Source organism: Myotis daubentonii, chromosome 3, assembly GCF_963259705.1.
Source record: "Myotis daubentonii chromosome 3, mMyoDau2.1, whole genome shotgun sequence".
Lineage (NCBI taxonomy): Eukaryota > Metazoa > Chordata > Mammalia > Chiroptera > Vespertilionidae > Myotis > Myotis daubentonii.
In genome coordinates, this window is record NC_081842.1 from 184,481,909 (window position 1) to 184,501,772 (window position 19,864).

The following is a 19,864-nucleotide window of genomic DNA, read 5'->3' on the forward strand; positions in this document are numbered from 1 at the left end:
GAGCAAGTTACTTCCTTCTCTGGGCTTCAGTTTCCCTACCCATAATATGAGGAGGCCAGATTAAATGACCACTAAAGGTCATTCTGGCTTGAACCTTTTATGATGTTAAGAGGAAAAGTATTAAAGTGGGACTTTATTAACCATGTGACATTATTCTGACAAGCAAGTCTCCTTTTTTTCTTCTAATATATTTTTAATGATGTTAGAGAGGAAGGGAGAGGGAGAGAGAGATAAAAACATCCATGATGAAAGGGAATCATTGACTGGCTGCCTCTTGCACGCCTCCCACTGGGGATCGAGCCTGCAACCTGGGCATGTGCCCGTGACCGGAATTGAACCTGGGACCCTTCGGTCTGCAGGCCAACACTCTATCCACTGACCAAACCGGCTAGGGCTCTTCTTATTTTGAGACGTCTTAAATTGTGTCAGTTTTGATTTGTATCAATACTGTTCACCCAGCAAAATAATTAGCTATAAGTTCTCATACCCTGAGGTGGTCGAGCATCGACCTGTGAACCAAGAGGTCACGGTTCGATTTCTGGTTGGGACACATGCCCAGGTTGCGAGCTCTATCCCCCAAGTGGGGCATGCAGGAGGCAGCTGATCAATAATTCTCTCTCATCACTGATGTTTCTATCTTTCTCTCCCTCTCTCTTCCTCTCAGAAATCAATAAAAATATATTTTTTAAAAAAAGTTCTGAGTTCTGATCTCGCCTATAAAGTTCAAGGTCAAAGTTGTACAACCATTTCTACATGGTTGTTAGGCTCAATTAGCATTTTTTAAATGGATTAATAAATGAAGTAATCCATTTGTAAGGCTGAGAATCTTATGGTGTAGGCAAAAGGCATGATCATGCAACCATTCAGCCATTTAACAAATATTTTGGTGATTTATTTTGTGCTAGATACCAGAACACAGTGGTAGGGTGAGGAAGACAGGCATTTCTCAAATTATACACAAATCACTTTATCACTTACAAACTATGAAGTACAAACTGCAAAGTACTATGACTTACATTTGCTGTACACTCTTTAGGTCATAAAGGGCTTTTCACACATGTGACCTAATGGGAAACCATGTAGTGTAGGGATTAAAAGTGCATTAAAACCACAGCAACTTTAGGCAGAAAGAACCTCCTGGGGCCCTCAGGAGCGGTAGGTGAAGTGGTCATTGAGACTTCTTGGCCTAACACAGATCTTGGGAGAGACAGGAAGACCATAGACATTAAGCCCACCCCCTGGGGCTAGAGGGAAGATAGCTGACTCATCAGACTTGAGTAGCAGGAGATGACAGAGCCAGCTCAGGGTGGTTTAATTAAATGTGTGTTAATGTGGGGTTTTCATGGACAAAGTTAAGGAAATAGCCCTTGATATTGGGTAGAGGAAAAATAGCCGTTCAGCTGCAGGGAGGAGATGAAATAAAGGCTACCCGCAAAGCCTCTTCCATCTCAAGCTGCCAAATTGCCTTGAAACTCTGGGACCATAGTGGGCCCAGGAAGTTGGAGTCAGCAATTCTGAGGCATAAAATCAGAAAGGCACTGAATGTTTGGATGGAGTGCCAGATTCCAAAAAGAATGCCTCTTTGTCTACATGCCATCTTTGCCAGAGCAAAACAAATTTATCAGCATCTCCTTGTAACTGCAAGGGAGAGTCTAAAAAGTTTAAGCAATAAAAAGGGATAAATGGAAATTGATTGTTCAATATAAGCATTACTAATTCAAGAAATATGAAATGGTATTACTAATCTCTTTACTTGATGAGCTGATTTTATTTTTCTAAACATAAATATGTATAAGGGCTCAGTCCCCCTAGACACATTTTTTCCATCTACTTTCAACTATACATTCCCATGGTGGTTTTCAGGACTTAACTCTCATAGAGGAGGGTAGGGTGGAGCATTAATGTATTAGTGGCTCAACTACCAAATAGTTGAGCCACACCACATGCCAGTACACAGATGGTGGCATTCAGGCATCAAATAGAGAGAGGTATTTCAGGAATATCCCCTTATATTCCCTTACTGTTCCCATAAGTCATACTCAGCCTTAGCTGCATCTTGTTATCTCTAAGATAATTTCTATATATTGTTTTTTTTTCTTCTTCTTAACCCCATAGATGGATGGAAAAAATGATGGGTGGAGTCTAAACATAGGCCAGATTATGGTAGATTTCAGCTCACTTCAGAAAAATTTTATGTAGACAAAGAAAAAAATAAAGGTAAATACTGGAATTCAGGAATGTACTAATCGACTGGAAAAATTCTGACTTTTATATAATTGTTTTTATCCATGATTACATGATTACCAAATCATCTCTCTCTCTCTCTCTCTCTTTTTTAAAATATATTTGTATTGACTTCAGAAAGGAAGGGAGAGGGAGAGAGAGATAGAAACATCAATGATGAGAGAGAATCATTGACCGGCTCTCTCTGGCACACCCCACATTGGGATCGAGCCTGAAATCTGGGCATGTACCCTGACTGGGAATTGAACCCTGACCTCCTGGTTTATAGGTTGACACTCAGCCACTGAGCCATGCTGGCCAGGCCATCTCTCTTTTTTTTTTTAATTAAAAAAAGTAGTAAATGAAGAATGAACTCCACAAAAACAATAATGCCCACTTATTGACACAGGTATTTAAAACTAAGCCCTTAGATGCATTATGCCCATGAATCTTTCTAACAACTTCATGAGTTGGTTACTATAATGTTCTCAGTTTTGCAGAGATGTCTCAGAGAGGTGAGGTAATTTGCACAAAGATATATACACAACTGGCAAGAAGCAGAGTTGAGATCTGATTATAGGTCTAACCCAGGACTATGTTCCTTACCCCCGGACTATATTGCTTTCCCCAACCCTAGAATTTTTTATATAACACTGCACTTGAAACAGGAAAAAACACTGTGTAACCTCTGAATGCTGCTCTCCCCTGGAGCAGCTTGGTACAACTGAGAATGGAGCAGACAGACCTAGGGCTAACTCCCATGCCTTGCTGCACCATTTGGACAAATCTTTTCACTTCTCTGAGCCTTGATGGCTATAGTAATCATCACCTGCCATGCTCATTGGACCAGGCTGCTGTAAGAGTCAAATGATATTAAGCAGGGAGGGGGACCCCTGAGGGCAAGATCTGCAGACAAGGTTTTTGGTGTTTTGTTTTGTTTTGTTTATTTGTTTTTTTGTCTGAGAAAACTTTTGTCCTATACATAGAATTCATTGATCATCCTCTGGAGTGATTTCCCGTCTTCTCTCTCCTGGCTACTGTTATGAATCTCATTTTCGTGTTTATTAAAGGGGAGAATTACGAACTAGCTTAAGCATTTCAAATCTCATTTAAATCCACTCTGGAAAATTGTTTCCAGAGGAGAGAGAATTGCAGATTAAGAGACCCATGAGACGCCTGCTTCTTAGCAGTTATGAAGGCTGTCTGCACAGGCACCCAACTCCTTGGTTTGATTGCTTGGCTGTTGCTCCTCACATCTCACCACACTTAGTTTCTTTAGGACCCCCCTGGTTGTCTAGAAGGTCTCTTGGGAACAAATGAGGCTCAGAGGGAGCAGGAACATGGGGCTACATAGCAAGATTTGGTAGAGCCGATATTCCAAGCTTGGTCTTCTGCCTAGAGCTCAGTGCTCTTTCCCTTGTGCCCACTCCTTCCTCCAGAGAAGTCTTCTCTGGCTGCTCTAGCCTCATCAGAGGTCTTTGGGGGAAGTAAGCACATTCTTTAAAATGCAGAGAGCTCCTAATGCAACATCAGACATGAAAGTGCTTAGCCAGGGTCTGATGTGCAATAAATGCTCAAGAGACATCTGAGTCAGGACCTGTGATCCTTCTGTTCAATTCAACACAGAGCATTTCTTCTCTGCTTGGCCTTGTCTTAGATACTGGGAATACAGTGACGCCGCTGTCTTCAGGAGCTTAAAACTTATTCAAAGAGACTAGCATAAAAGGTAATGGTTGTAACCTAGCGTGACCCAGGGAAGTACGGAGAGCTTCATGAAGGAAGGGCCCTCACAGAGCGAGAAGATGATAGCCCCTTGCGTTTTATGTTGACAGTTTACAAAGTGCTTCTCACGTCTCTTACCTGTTGATTTTCATGGGAAACCTATGAGGCAAAAATAATTATCCACATTTTGCTGATGAGGAAACTGAGGCTCAGAGAATTAAAGTGACAGAGTCATACCCAGTTAGCTGGACAGCAGTGGGAACAATGGAAAGACCACTGGCCTGGAAGTCAGGAGACTTGGCTTACATGTCTGTCATTTGTGGTTGTATGATCTTGGCTAAGTAACTTTCCCTGTGTGGGGCTTGGTTTCCTCATCTTCAAAGCAATGTAGTTAGATCAGAAAGGCCCTGAGAGCCCTTACAGCTCTGATATTCTCTGGAGGAAAAGGCAAAGTCTTAGCGTGGGGGCCTCTGGAATGAAATAGACCGGTTTTGAGATCCTGGGCAAGTGAAACAGTGTCAATGACTTCATGATAAAAGTGCAGACATTATAGAGCCCACCTCATGGGTTATTATGAAGAGTAAGAACAGTAATACATATGAATGAAAAGAGGAAGTGTTGAATGAATGTTAGCAATGGTTATTATTTATCCCAAGAGGCAGTGCTTAGCTTCTTTCTGCCACAGCAGTTGGGCATGGCAGAACCTGATTCTGGCCACTCACGGGGCCTCAGAAGAAACAGGGGCTTGCTTTGTGAAGCTGCAAAACCATATTCAAGTAGTTCTTGAAAATTAGGGGCGGTGTGGTATAGGAGAAAGAATCAATCAATGATGGCTTAAGTCCCATCGCAGGTCCTTTATTAGCCCCATCGCAGGTCCTTATTAGCCAAGTGGCCTGACCTCCCCATGACTCAGACTCCTAATTTGTAAAGTAGAGATAATACCCAATTTGCAGGGTTGCTCTGAAGCTTGGAAAAGGTAATGTGTGTAAACTATCCAGCTCAGCAACTGGCACACAGTAGGTGTGTAAGAAAGTTCCAGAGGTCGGTGAGACCAAGTGTTAGATCTTTCGGCCTGCTCCTTGGGTATATAAGCCTCACGATTCTGTGCTCTCTGCTACCAGGTCTCCAGACCAGCCAAGTATTATGCCCTCTCAACCAGGTTTAAACTGTTCAACAATGAGAACAAGACCTTGGTGGTTCAGTTTTCAGTAAAACACAAGCAAGGCATCGATTGCGGTGGCAGGTACGTGAAACCCTGTCCTGACACCCTGAACCGAGGGTATGCATTCGGAATCCGAGTAGTGCATTGTATTTGGTAAATCCTCTGACAGCAGCAGTCCCTGTCAGCCGGGGGGGTGGGGGGGGGGGGCTCTTAATGAGAGCTGCTGCAGATGTCAAAAGGGCTCGGGTTGACCTGAAATAGGAAATTTCTGAGGTCATAGCTCCACCCCTCTATGTTGGAGGACTCTTCAAAGAACGGAAAAAAGCAACTCTAAACCTGAATGTTAACATAAATAGACCAAAGAGGTGGAGAGTCACATGATATTAACAAGGATACAGGTTTCAGAAAAGGAGAAAAGGGTCATAAGCTGTGTAGACACTTTCAAATGTAACTATTACAACGAGCCCTTGTGCTCTGAAGTGAGAAAAAGGCACAGGAGGTCAGGGATCACCTTTACCAAACACGGGGAATGCGTCCAGAGCGTGGCATCTGTAACCTCAACATGTCACTAGGCCTTCGTGGGGGCAATCCAGCTCTTACTTAGCTCCAAGCTTGAATCCAGTTTTCATGTGGTAGCTATTGAAAAACCAACAAATAACAACTAATCCAACTCCCAAAGCACTGATGAGAAATGTGGATTTTACTGAGTATTTTTGTACAAAGTTGGAAGAAAGGGTTACACTACACGTCATACAGCAAAATTTCCTTAAAAATCTCTCTAAATATTTCTTTCTTTTCTCCTGAAGCTTCAGATATCTCCCTTCAAGCTCTTGCCCAAATCCTTCTCTTCAGCCACTTTACCCTTTTTCTGACTGCATCTCCTTTCCCCGAATTCTTTTTTTCTTATCTTTCTATTTCATATATAGAACAATATAGCACTGGGTGTCTAAAACATGTGCCTTCACTCATCTCTCTTTTCTTCAGAATCCACCCATCTAACAAGGAATATATATATATATATATATATATATATATATATATACACACATATACTAGGGCCCGGTGCACGAAATTCGTGCACTGGGTGTGGGGCGGGGGGGAGTGTCCCTCAGCCCAGCCTGCCCCCTCTCACATACTGGGAACCCTCAGACGTTGACCCCCATCACCCTCCAATCGCAGGATCGGCCCCTTGCCCAGGCCTGACGCCTCTGACAGAGGCGTCAGGCCTGGGAAGGGGACCCTCATTTCCCCCCATCACTGGTTCTGCCCCCAGCCCAGGCCTGATGCCTCTGGCCTAGGCGTCTGGCCCGGGCAGCGGGGACCTGCAGTGGCAGCGGGGGGCACCGTGATCACGCGGGCTCCGCCCCTGCCCCTGCAGGATGCCTCTGGCTGAGGCGTCCGGCCCGGGCAGCGGGGACCCACAGCTGCAGCGGCCCCGTGATCGTGGGCTCCGCTTTAGGCCCAGGCAAGGGGCCCCTAGCTCCTGGGACTGCCAGCTTCGACCGTGCCCAGCTCCCATCGCTGGCTCCACCCCTACTTCCTGCTATCACTGGCCAGGGTGGAAAAGGCGCCTGATTCTCTGATCATGGCTGGGGGGCAGGGCAAAGGCGCCTTTGCCCTGCCCCCCAGTTCTTAGCTCCCCCCTGGGTTTCCGATCACTGTCAGTGGCAGGGGGCTTCTTCCTGCTTTCCCTTTCGCCTCCCTGCATTGTGCCTACATATGCAAATTAACCGCCATCTTGTTGGCAGTTAACTGCCAATCTTAGTTGGCAGTTAATTTGCATATAGCCCTGATTAGCCAATGAAAAGGGTATCGTCGTACGCCAATTACCATTTTTCTCTTTTATTAGTGTAGATATATATATATATATATATATATATATATATATAGTCATTGTAGTAGGGAAATTGGAAAGCATTTTTTAAATGTGATTTTATTTTCTTCCATGTGAATATTATTTATTCAATGTTCAGACAACCCAACAAGTTTGGGCTGAAATAGAGGCAAGAGATTTGCCCAAGGTGAGTAGTGGGAAGTCAGGATTTGAATCCAGTCTGTCTGGCTTTAAAGCCTGTGCTTTTTCTACTCCACCCTTTCACCTTCTGTTTGATGGGGACATGGGCATGTGACTAATTTTTCAGAAGGCAGAATGAAAGACATACTTTGAAAAAGGTGGTGAGTTGCTATGAGATCACAAAAGATGGCATGACTCAGTTCAACTGGAGGCTTTGGGGAGGAGGCATTAATTGTTCTTTGAAGAATGAGTTAGATTTTAATAAGCAGAGAAGGAGATGGAGGAAATGTAATGAGGAAACAATGTGTGAAAAAGCTCAGAGGCATGAAATGCAAAGGCAAGCAGAAAAGCAGTGAGACCAGTGTGGCTAGGGCACATCTGTGTGTGTGTGTGTGTGTGTGTGTGTGTGTGTGTGCAGGCCCTGGCTGGTGTGGCTCAGTTGGTTGAGCATCGTCCCATGTGCCAAGGGATTGCTGATTCAATTCTGGTGAGGGCACATGCCGGGTTGTGGGCTCAATCCCTAGTAGGGGGTGTGCTGATCAATGTTATGCTCTCACATCAATGTTTCTCTCTTTTCCTTTTCTCTCTCTCTAAAAATCAATAAACTGTTCTTGCCCAGCTGGTGTGGCTCAGTGGTTGAGCATCAGCCTATGAACCAGGAGATCATGGTTGGATTCTGGTCAGGGCACATGCCTGTGTTGCGGGCTTTATCCCCAGTGGAGAACCTGCAGGAGGCAGCCAATAAATGATTCTCTTACATCATTGATGTTTCTCTCTCTTCCTCTCCCTTCCTCTTTGAAATCAATAAAATATTTTTAAAAACAACTGTTCTTTAAAATAATAATAATAATAATAAATAAATGTGATATTTGCTGTTTAAAAAAGAAAGAAAGAAAAACTAGGTTAAACCTATTCTTGGAAAGAGGACATGACTTGTGGTGGTGAACTGTATAATACAATATACAGATGATGTATTATAGAATTTCACACCTTAAACCTATATAATTTTATTAACTAATGTATCCCCAATAAATTCCATTTAAAGAAATTAAAAAGAAACAAATTGGACACAAACACACACAAAACCTATTCTTGGACCTTTGTGAAGTTAAGTTCTCTAGGCTCAAAGCCACTGAGCAACAGTTCCAAAAATTTTCACAAAGCAGGAAGAGCCTCAGGCTATTTCTAGGTAAACTTGAGTTTTAACCTCAGCAATGTTACTTACTAGTTGTTTGACTTTGGGCAAGGTGCTTAAGTCAATAATATTATAATAATGTATGACACCAGTTTTCTCAGCTGAAAGTGGATATAGTAACACCTACTTGTGAGAAATTAAAAGACAAAGTCCCTGGCACAGGAGGAGCTTCCAGTTGGGTTGGACAATGGGAACCCTGGCAGGAGGTCAGAGGGAGGGAAGAGAGTTGTGTCCCTCAACTGAAAGCCACAGCTTCTCTTTTTGGCTGCCTTCTCTACAGGACTCTTTCTTCTGGGCTCTGGTAACCACCCCTTCCCTGTCCCTTCAGGTTTAAGTTTAGGAATAGCCCTACTGTTCCTAGTCTAGAGCACAGCACTATTCCTTAAGTTTTCTCAATGTCCTGCCCCCACCTTTGTAAATAGTTCTTTATTACATTATCTTCAAATAATCCTAAATTTGCTATTTCCTACTATGACCCTAATTAATACACAGTCTATGTCTGTGTTGGCCTCAGACCAGTCAAACTGCCTAAAATTGATGTAAAATCATGCACTGTGGTTCATTTTCCAGGCCCTGACATTTGTGGCTTTGGCAACAACAAAGTATAGGTCATCTTTCCATTACCAAGGGAAATACCATGAGATCAACAAGACCAACAAGTGCAGGGTGAGTGTGGGGGTAGTCCTCAGCCAAGAGGGAAGAAGAAGCATTTTAATATACGCTATCTCATTTAATCCTTACAAAACCCCTGTAAAATAAATAGAACTGTCTCCATTTTACAAACTAAAAAATAGACCTAGAAAAGTAGTGTAACTTGCAGGAGTGCACATAGGAGCAGTTGATCCAAAAGTCTAGGAAGACATACAAGGTCCTCTCTTAGAACGACGATTGGCATGGCTTAGTTCCCACTGCTAGGTTTTGGAAAGGATGAAGCGGTTGGGAAATGCTGGGCTTAAAAATGGGGATTGGGCCGAAACCGGTTTGGCTCAGTGGATAGAGCGTCGGCCTGCGGACTGAAGGGTCCTGGGTTCGATTCCGGTCAAGGGCATGTACCTGGGTTGCGGGCACATCCCCAGTGGGGGGTGTGCAGGAGGCACTGATCGATGTTTCTCTCTCATCGATGTTTCTAACTCTCTATCCCTCTCCCTTCCTCTCTGTAAAAAATCAATAAAATATATTTTTTAAAAAAATGGGGATTGGAAGGAATGAAATCTTTCCATTTGTGATAGCATGGATGGACCTAGAGAGTATTATGCTAAGTGATATAAGTCAATCAGAGAAATACAAATACCGTATGATTTCACTTATAAGTGGAATGTAATGAACAATACAAACAAACAAAACAGAATCAGACTCATAGAGAACAGATTGATGGTGACCAGAGGGGAGGGGTGTTGGGAGACTGTGTGGAAAAGGTAAAGGGATTGAGAAATACAGATTGGTAGTTACAAAATAGTCATGGGGGTGTAAAGTAAAACATAAGAAATATAGTCAATAATATTGTAATAATATATGGTGCTAGGTGGGTACCAGAAACATGGGGGTGGGGGGGAGGGAATACTTTGTAAAACATATGATTGTCTAACCACTAGCTATACCCCTGAAACTAATACCAAGTAATATTGAATATAAGCTGTGGTTGAAAAAAATAATAAAACATTTTTTTTAATGGGGGTGGGTTTATCTTAGTAACATCAGGGTGAGAGACCTAGGTTGACTAGAAGATAATAGGTGTTTTCATCAGCAACACAATAGGCATTCACAGAATACCAGCTGGGCCTTGGGCTGGGAATAGAGTGAACCAGACATGACCACTGACTTCACAGAACTCACAGCCCAGTGAAGATAAGAGTCAAGCAAAGCAGACTGATCACCTAGTTATAGTCAGGGTCTGTGGAAGCACACAGGAGGCCTCTCACCCAAATGCTTCCTCCTGTGCTGAAGTTTGAAAGAAGAACATGATTTGGTCTTGTAAAGAAGTATGACAATTTTAGGGAAGATTGAATTCCTAGAAGAGTTAATCAAGTGAGAAAAGTCTAGAAGACTTAATAAAGAGTGGCACTGCAAAAAGTTTGGTATAGGTGGAGAGAGGCAAGAATTAAGCATAGAGAAGCCCACAGGGCCTGGGTCATTGGAGATCTTGTGCTCAGGCTCAAGGCCTTCCCCAACAGGACTGTAGAGAGATGTAAATACTTCTTCTTCTCTTCGTTCTCCATAGAGGCTCCCTGAGTCCCTCCTCCAGACTAGGCCTTATTCTGGAAGCTGCAGACACAACAGATGAATCAGACATGGGCCCTGCCATTGAGAAGCTCACAGTCCAGTGGGACAGACAAGATCAGAGAATGATCAGAACTATGATGTAGAGAAGGATGGAAACTAGGGGAGACTAGAGGAGTGTGTACTCAGCAGAACGAAACGCAGAATCTTTATTGGGTTAACCAGAGAGAAATGAAATGAGAGGTAGGGTGAAGTGTGTTTGTGAATATGTGGGGGTGGCATTTAGAAACTGAGAGTATTTTAGGTGGGGCATTGAATGCTGGAGATCTAAAGAGGTCCAACGTGGAACTAAAATATTCCCTCTTCCCTGTCTAGATCAATAAAGACACTCACCCATACACACTGATCATCTGTCCCAATGCTACTTATGAGGTCAAAATTGACAACAAGCAAGTAGCAGCTGGGGATCTGGAGGACGACTGGAACTTCCTGCCTCCCAGGAAGACAAAAGACCCCTATGCCAGGGAACCAAGGAAATGGGATGAATGTTTGCAAATAGAGGATCCTGAAGATAAGAAATCGGAGGCCAGAGGATGGTTAGCTGGGAAGCCCGTGGGGATTCAGGTGTGAGGATGGGAGAAGGAGGCTGGGAACAATAGAGCAGAGACTAGGGGCATCAATTCCTCAAAGAGGTGTCCAGCTAAATATTGGTACCCAAAGAGGCATGGGGGGAAGGGGAGGCAACTCACATTTGTTAAAGATCTATTGGCCCTTCTGGCATCCTCTGTGAACAGTGTGCTATAATCTCTCTTCTATGGTTAAGGAAAATGGCACTTAGAAAATGAAGTGACTTCCCCAAGGACATGTACATTAGAACCAAGTCTTAAACCTAAATCTCCTGTTTACTCCAAAAGTATTGATAGAGAGTGTGTATGGAGTATATTCATCGGTTCATTATCATTCACTGGAAAGCTGTCCTGGATATAGCTAAGAATAGGACAATCCAGTGATTGAGAATCCTCCTGGGATTCAGAATCTAGTTGGGGATGCAGATAACTACATAGATAAAGGTCACACTGTGTAATTAGTGCTGAGAGTCAGGGAAGCCAAATCCCATGGGAGCTCCCAAAAAGGTTCCTAATCCAGCCTGAGTTGGGGTACAGGCGATGGTCTGGGAAGGAGGAGGCAACACTTGAGTGATTGGGTTAACCTTAGGTTGGAAACATAGATTCTGGGGTCAGATAGATATGGGTTTGAATCTGAACTCCACTATTTACTAACTGTGAGACCGAAACTTAATAGTTAGTCCTTGGGCAAGGAATATAACTGCTGTGAAAATCAATTTCATAAACGGATTATTATAACCACTGTATGCAAAGGTTGTTGTGAAGATTAAGTGAGCTATTTATATACATACTATAGTGTCTGTATGTAATGAGTCCTTAATATACAGCGTTTAAATGTTAATAATGTACTGAATTTCAAACCTTGAATTCACTAGAGCAGTGGTCGGCAAACTGCAGCTCACGAGCCACCTGCGGCTCTTTGTCCCCTTGAGTGTGGCTCTTCCACAAAATACCGACTTCTGCGCATGGGCCACGAAGTTTCAATCACACTGTACATGTGTGCTCACACGTGGTATTTTGTGGAAGAGCCACACTGAAGGGGCCAAAGAGCCGCATGTGGCTCGTGAGTCGCAGTTTGCCGACCACTGCACTAGAGGGAAATGGGACATTGGGTTGGAGGGAAGATATTCCATACCCAGGGAACAGCAAGAGCAAAAGGCTCAGCAGTTAGGTGGAAAGTAACATGGTGTGGTTGTGCGAAGAACTGAAAGCAGCAGTTTAATATTTTAAGAGCATAAAGTTCAAGGTAGGAGTGGTGGGAGATGAGGTTGGAACGGTCTGTTAAAGCCAGGCCATGAAGGGCCTCACCTACTACGTTGCTGTTCTCCAGGTCAGAGTGGAGTCAGCCTCATGCAGAGGAGATGCTCAGGGTTCAGCAAGGGGCAGCATGGGACACAGGAGCGGGAATCCAGTTCCTAAGGGGAGACCTGCAGAGAGGCAGGCAGTGAGCCATGTGTAGGGGATTTAGCAAAGGGCTTCAGTCCCAGGGGGAGGGAAGTGTGGTCAGGGAATTACGCAGATGACCAGGAGATGCGCCTGGGCCTTTAGCACCATGGGAAAAGTAAGGGCTAGGTTTCTTTCAGGCCCAGCAAGCAGGCTCAGGGTGGCAAGACTAACCTCCTGGTGAGGACTATGCCCCTGATGTCTCAGGGTTGGCTGAAGGCCTGGGGGAGAGGGGAGATATTGCAGGTCTCTACGCTCCCTGCTGAGTGAACCTGGAGAAAATGGAAACTAGTTAGATAGGCAGGGCTCTGTCAAGACAATAGCCTCCAGTTCTAACTGGGTCTGGCAGTCACAGGTCCTACTCTACTCTATCCACTCAGCCAACATGGCACATCCAGTTTACCACAGGGCCCCTGCACCTTGTTGGAAAGGCCTAGTGACTCTCTGTATGGAAATGGGTGCTAACTATCTCTTGATCACATGCGTGCTCCCACACAATTACTAGTAACTTACTGATTTACGTAACATAATGCTAACATAAAAACAAAACAAAAAACACACCAAAAAACACAAACACAATGACCTTCCTTTTGCTCCTTTTGAAACATATCCAGATACTGAAAATTTATAATAGCTATTACCATTTATTGACTATCTGTCAGACACCGTGTTTTACATATATTATCTCTAACTCACATGACAATACTGCAAGGGGGTTATTATTTTTTCAATACTTTTCTTATGACAGAATAGGCTCAGAGGAGTTGAGTAACTTGCCCAAAGTCACACAGCTGATATGTGGTTGAGCTGGTCTGTATGACTCCATGACTTGTGCTCTTTCTGTTCTGTTCCTTTATCATTAAATTATATATGTGAATTCACCTTTTCCTTTTATTGCAAATATGAAATATGTTATTTAAAGAAAATAGTAAAATGTGGTAGAGAACCTAAATTCTGCTAGCACTCCTTTTCTTTTCCCTGTGTTCTTTTAGTTTCTCTGATTATATTAGGAGAGAACCTTAAAAAGGGCATTTATAAGTGGCATCAGAAGTAGGTGCTGTCGATCTGAGCTGAGACAAGAGCCACTGGGTAGCAATTTGGAGCCTAACAGGGTGATGAAAGATTTTTTCCAACCCTCTGAAAAGTGGTCAGAGGCTTGGGGAGCACAGAACCTCAGGAAACAGTAAATGTCTTTCTAGAGTGGATCAGCAAAGGTAGTACAGCATCTGAATCCTCTATATTATTAATCACCTTTGTATTTCCTCACTTCACCTTAAGAATTGAGTAAAAAACCATCTCACACCTGTGAGAATGACTAGCATCAACAAATTGACAAACGACAGTGCTGGTGAGGATGTGGAGAAAAAGGAACCCTCATGCACTGCTGGTGGGAATGCAGACTGGTGCAGCCACTGTGGAAACAGTATGGAGTTTCCTCAAAAAGTTAAACATGGAACTCCCATTTGACCCAGTGATCCTAAGAAACCTGAAACACCAATCAGAAAGGATATATGCCCTACTATGTTCATAGCAGCACAATTTACAATAGCTAAAATTTGGAAACAGCCTAAGTGCTCATCAGCAGATGAGTTGATTAAAAACTGTGGTACAGCTACACAATGGAATACTATGCTACTGTAAAAAAGAAAGAACTCTTTTTTTTAATTATTGCTTAAAGTATTACAAAGAGTATTACATATGTCTCATTTTTTCCCCCCACCCTTGACAATCCCCTGGCCTCCCCTACCCCCCAGTGTCTTATGTCCATTGGTTATGCTTATATGCATGCATACAAGTCCTTTGGTTGATCTCTTACCATTCACAACAGCATGGATGGACATGGAGAGCATTATGCTAAGCGAAATAAGCTAGTCGGAGAAAGATAAATATCACAGGATCTCACTCATTTGTGGAAAATAATAAACAACATAAACTGATGAACAAAAATAGATCCAGAGACAGAGAAGCATTGAACAGACTCATCAAACTTCAGAGGGAAGGCAGGGAAGGGGAAGTGGTTAAGAGATCAACCAAAGGATTTGTATGCATGCATATAAGCATAACGAATGGACACAGACACTAGAGGGGGTGAGGGCATGATGGGCGGGGGTGAGAGTGGGGGTGGCTGGGGAGAGGTCAATGGGGGAAAAAGGAGACATATGTAACACTATATGTAATACTTTAAATAATAAACAATTAAAATAAATAAATAAATAAAAGGAATTGAGTAAAAGCTTCCATGGCCTGGGAATCTGCCTTTAGCAAGGCCTCAGGTGATTTCTTAAACCCTGTGACCTAGTTCTAATAATCCCATTGTTTTCATTTCAACAGGTGAAATCAGGCAGCATCTTTGACAATTTCCTTTTTACAAATGCTGAAGAGGTTGGAAATAAGGCCTGGGGAATAAGAAAAGTAAGATATCTCCCACTCTGAATTCCAGATATCTGACTCCTCATTTGTACACTAGGGTTTGCATTCGAAAAAAATCAGCCTCACAGTCATTACCTTATTTGCTGGTCACATGGCCCTGAGGGTCGGGGAACGAACCCACATTCATTGGACATCTACAACTTTGTATTTAACTCTGCGAGTACTTTCCAAAAAGTATCCCACTTAGCCCTTAAAACCACCCAGCAAGACAGATGTTATTCCCATTTTTCACAGGTAGGAACTGAAATTCAGAGAGCATATATAAACTACCCAAGGTCACATACAGCCTTTAACTTGTTATGTTAGCATTCACTCTCCTGCTCGCAGTGTGGTGGTCTAGAAGGGAGCCACTGAACCCATTTCTGATGGATGACTCAGAGAAAGAAGGAAGGTGCTGTGCTATTTACCAGCATCCCTGCTCTCCTAGAACTATTTTTTGGGGGTGGAGTGATATTTGGGACAATGGTTTCATGATGGTGACACCCTCCATCTAGACTTCCTGGTTCTGCAGGAAGGTCCACTCAAGCAAGTTTGTGGCCAGTGCTGGATTACGCAATAGGCAGATTAAGCTCATGCTTAGAGTGCCAATTAAGCACAGGCACCAAACAAATTTTTGAGAGAACTTTGATACTTAATACTTCCAAAGAAGCCTTGAAGTAGTCACCATGGAAAAATGTATTAGACTCTTGTATACTTTTTAGTCTGGTTTTGTTTTGCTTTTACTTTGGGGTTACCATCTGATACTGTTTTCTTGAGGCAATATTACATGCTGGTTAAGAGAATGAGTTTTAGAGCTAGATTGCTTAGGTTCAAATCCAGGATCCATCACTTGCAAGCTGTATGACACTGGAAAATTATTTAACCTCTCTGGCCTTTGGTTTCCTCATCTTTAAATTGGGAACGATGGTAGCAATTATCTTATAAGTTCCTGATATATAGTAAGTGCTCAACATGTGGTATCTATTATTATTAAACCATACATTCACTTGAAAAATACTTGTTGAGTGCCTGTTCACAGCACTTCTGTTGTTGCTGGGGATATATCAGTGAAATAAAACAGAGACATTTCTGCCTTCATGGGGCTTACCTTCAGTTAAGGGAGACCAACAAAAAACATATAAAGAAGTACATACATATTAGTGAGATGGTGAGATAAATGATGAAGAACAACAAAGCAATAGAATGGACTCTGATAACAAGGGTTTTGTTCTTTTATTAGTATATAGAGGTGGTCAGGGCAGACTTCATTGAGTAACATTTAAGAGACTTGAAGTAAGGAGCAAGCTGTGCAGATCCCTGGAGAAGAAAAGCCTGCTAGGTAGTAAGAATAGCAAATGCAAAGTCACTGAAATAGGAGCATAACTCGCTTGTTCAAGAAACTGTTGTTCCAATGCCCGGCTGGACTGGCTCAGTGGTTGAGTGTCAACCTGTAAACCAGGAGACCAAGAGTCAATTCCCAGTCAGGGCATATGCCCGGGTGGTGGGCTCGATCCCCAATGTGGGGTATGCAGGAGGCTGCCAATCAATGATTCTCTCATCATTAATGTCTCTATCTCTCTCTCCCTCTCTCTTCCTCTCTGAAATCAATAAAAATATATTAAAAGAAATAAATACAAAGAGAGAAACAATATAGGAGAGAAACAGAAGAATTTCTGGAGTAATGTTCTTGAGAATATGAGAATGGGTGAGATCTATTGCCAAAGAAGATAGTATAACTTTCCATAGGAATACAGGCATTTTATTCATAATTAGAGGAGTGAAAAATGACTATATTTCTGGCCAGTGTTACTCAATTGGTTGGAGTGTCAGCCTGTGCACCAGAGGGTCATGGGTTTGATTCCCAGTCAGGGCACATACCAACATTGTGGGTTACATCACCTGTCAGGGCCCTTATGGAAGGCAACTGATCGATGTATCTCTTTTACATTGATGTTTCTCTGTCGCTCTCTTTCCCCTTTCCTCCCTCTCTAAAATCAATTTTTAAAAGTAAGAATGACTATATGAGAATAGATACAAATAGGTGGCTATATTGTGGTGGTGGGAGTATGTGTCAGTTGGCTTCTGGGAAGCAGACACCATGATGGAGTTAGAAATAAGGAGACTTATTGGGCATAATGCCCGGGAAGATGAAGGGCAGAGGGTAAAGGAACAGGCAGAAAAGTCTGACCTCTGTGGATGGAGGATTGGGTAGGAATTGCTGCCAAGCGCAGTGCAGCTCTAAGAAAGTCTCACCAGCTCACAGGGCTCCAGTGGGAAGACTGACCACAGAAGAGTACCATTTTGGGAATGGCCAGGCAGCCATACTCAGTCACTGGCCGGGGGCGCTTTGGAAAATCATGCCCTGAGTTCAAATGCTTCAGTGGATCCTCAGGTGCTGCAGCTACAGGCTGTCAGCTCACTCCATTCCTCACAACTAACTGACAAGTTCTTTAAGGAAAATCCAAGTGGCATACTTCCATGGCTGCCACTGAGTAAGTGGAAAGTTTCTGATGATTGTGAAATAGGAAGTAAGGCCAATAACTTAGCATGAGATTGAGAAAGATGTTTTGGAGGTTTGAGGAGAAGAAAAAGGTGAGAAATAGTTATTTAGGGAGGAGAGCAAATCAACCACAGAAATACAGTAGGCCCACCGACTAGTACTTAAGGGATCACTTCAGTTTAGCCATAATGAGTTCAAAATGGGAACAATCAGCTTGGTTTTATTGTTTTCCCTGGCCGCTTTCTCTGCTTAGATGCAGGGATGGAGAGTTGCATTTAACTGGAATCAAGGGTTTGCCCACTTAAAGGAGGGAAGAGCAAGGAAATTGAGGATGCTTGCAAGAGATTAATTGCACAAAAGTAAAGAAAGGAGGGAAGTGAGGACATGAGTCGGTTGAGGTCTAATGTAAAGGAGATGGTTCTGGTGCTCTCCCTTTGTGAAGTACTCCTGTGCCTTTCCCGTCCTCCCTCCTCTCCCCGCAACCCCAGGCATGTTACCTTTAGCCTTTCTCTCCTCAACTCCAAGGGCCCTTCTTTTGCCTCTGTAATTTGTTTCCTGAGCTCATTTCTTCTACCTCTGGAACTTTCTAAATAAAATTTATCTTATAGTTTGGAAGGTAAAAAAAAGGAGATAGGAGCAGTGGACTGTGTAGCTCCAGGTGGAGGTGAGGAATTGGTGGAGTTGTTTACCTTCGACTAGAGCAGTTTTGGTAAAGAATGGAGAGTATAAACAGATCCATGAGTAGAGCAGTGAGAGGGAAGTGTAGAAATCGAGACATTAATAGTAATCCGTGCTTTCCAGGCAGAAGAAAACGAAGGCCTGATTGAAAGAGAGATTTGCCCCCTAATAATGTGGGAAACACAACAAGACGTCAAACTTTCGCTTCCAGCAGGATTCTAGCCGGCCCCAGCCTATTGGGCATATAGGTTCTCAATCTAGCTTCACCCCCCAACACTGGGTAAAAGACCTATTGACCCAAATGATCCAAGTGAGGATTGAAGCCCTAAAGGAATTTGTTCTGTGTGTCCTCTCTTTAAGGCCCTTCTGAATAGAAAAATCTATGAAGATTGTTCTAGGGATCAAATTCTAGGGCCTGGATGAACACATAGAGAAGTCAGAAGGAGTCCCATTTCTGACTTAATGCAGTGGTTTTTGTTTGTTTGTTTGTTTGTTAATTATTTTTTTTTTATTGATTTCAGAGAGGAATAGAGGGGGTGGGAGAGATAGAAAGATCAGTGATGAGAGAATCATTGATCAGCTGCCTCCTGCATGCCTCCTACTGGGGATTGAGCCTGCAACCTGGGCATGTGCCCTTGACCAGAATTGAACCCTGGACCTTTCAGTCCTCAGGCCAATACTCTATCCACTGAGCCAAACTAGCTAGGGCTTAATGCAGTGTTTTATTGGTCACAGTTCAAAAGCAAATTCAAAGAGTTCCTTCAAGATTGTGTTACTGTCATATAGCAAAAGGGGAGCCAGACTTGGAGCCAGAATCAGAGCCAGAACTCAAACCTGGTTTCTAATTCTAGTTCTGCTACTCACTAGCTTTATAGCTTCTGCAAATTATCTAATGAGTCTGGACCTCAGATTCCTCTTCTAGAAAGTGAGACTAGTAACACTTCATACATTGCTGTGAAGAATAGAAATAATGTGTATAGCTTGTTTTGCACTGAGTTTAGCAATGCTATAAGCATTTTCAGTAAATGTTTGTTGAATCTGAACCAATTTTATTTTTGAACAAATTACACACACACACACACACACACACACACACACACACACACACACTTCTCTCCACCCCACACATACTGAAAATTTGTATGTAAATAAACATCATCCCAGATATCTTAAAGAGTGTGGGAAGATGTCAGACATTTCTAAAGTGGGTTAACTTTGCTTATACCATCTGTAAATTATTTTGAAATTCCACAGTCTAAACAGGATGTAGAGAAGCAATGGAGAGAACTGTTTGAAGAAATGGAAAAAAGAAAACAGGAAGAAGCTGAGAAGAAAAAGGAAAGGAGAAGGAAAGGGAAGATGACATCTGGGGAATTGAAGAAGAAGGAAATGAAGAGTATTTTGCTGAGGAACCAGGAAATGACAGGCAGATGGAGGAAGTTGATGCTGAAAGAACATTTCTGGGTAAAAATAAAGAAATCGGTGCTGACCAGAAGAATGAATTGCAACTGAATAAGGTAGTTACACTCGGAGGCAAATGCTGTTGCTTAGAAGGAGAAATGTTCATGAGGTTGGCAAAATCTGGGAAGCAAAATTGCTTGCCCTTTCTGAATGAACTTTAGATTTGTATTTCTACTCCACCTCCTTTGGTCTGAACTATCTTGGGAAAGTCATA

General features: G+C 42.9%; 1 pseudogene; it reads left to right on the top strand.

Annotated features, from left to right (window-relative positions):
• Positions 1-2,132: 2,132 nt before the first annotated feature.
• On the top strand, positions 2,133-11,163 carry LOC132229759 (calreticulin-like; annotated as a pseudogene).
• Positions 11,164-19,864: the final 8,701 nt, after the last annotated feature.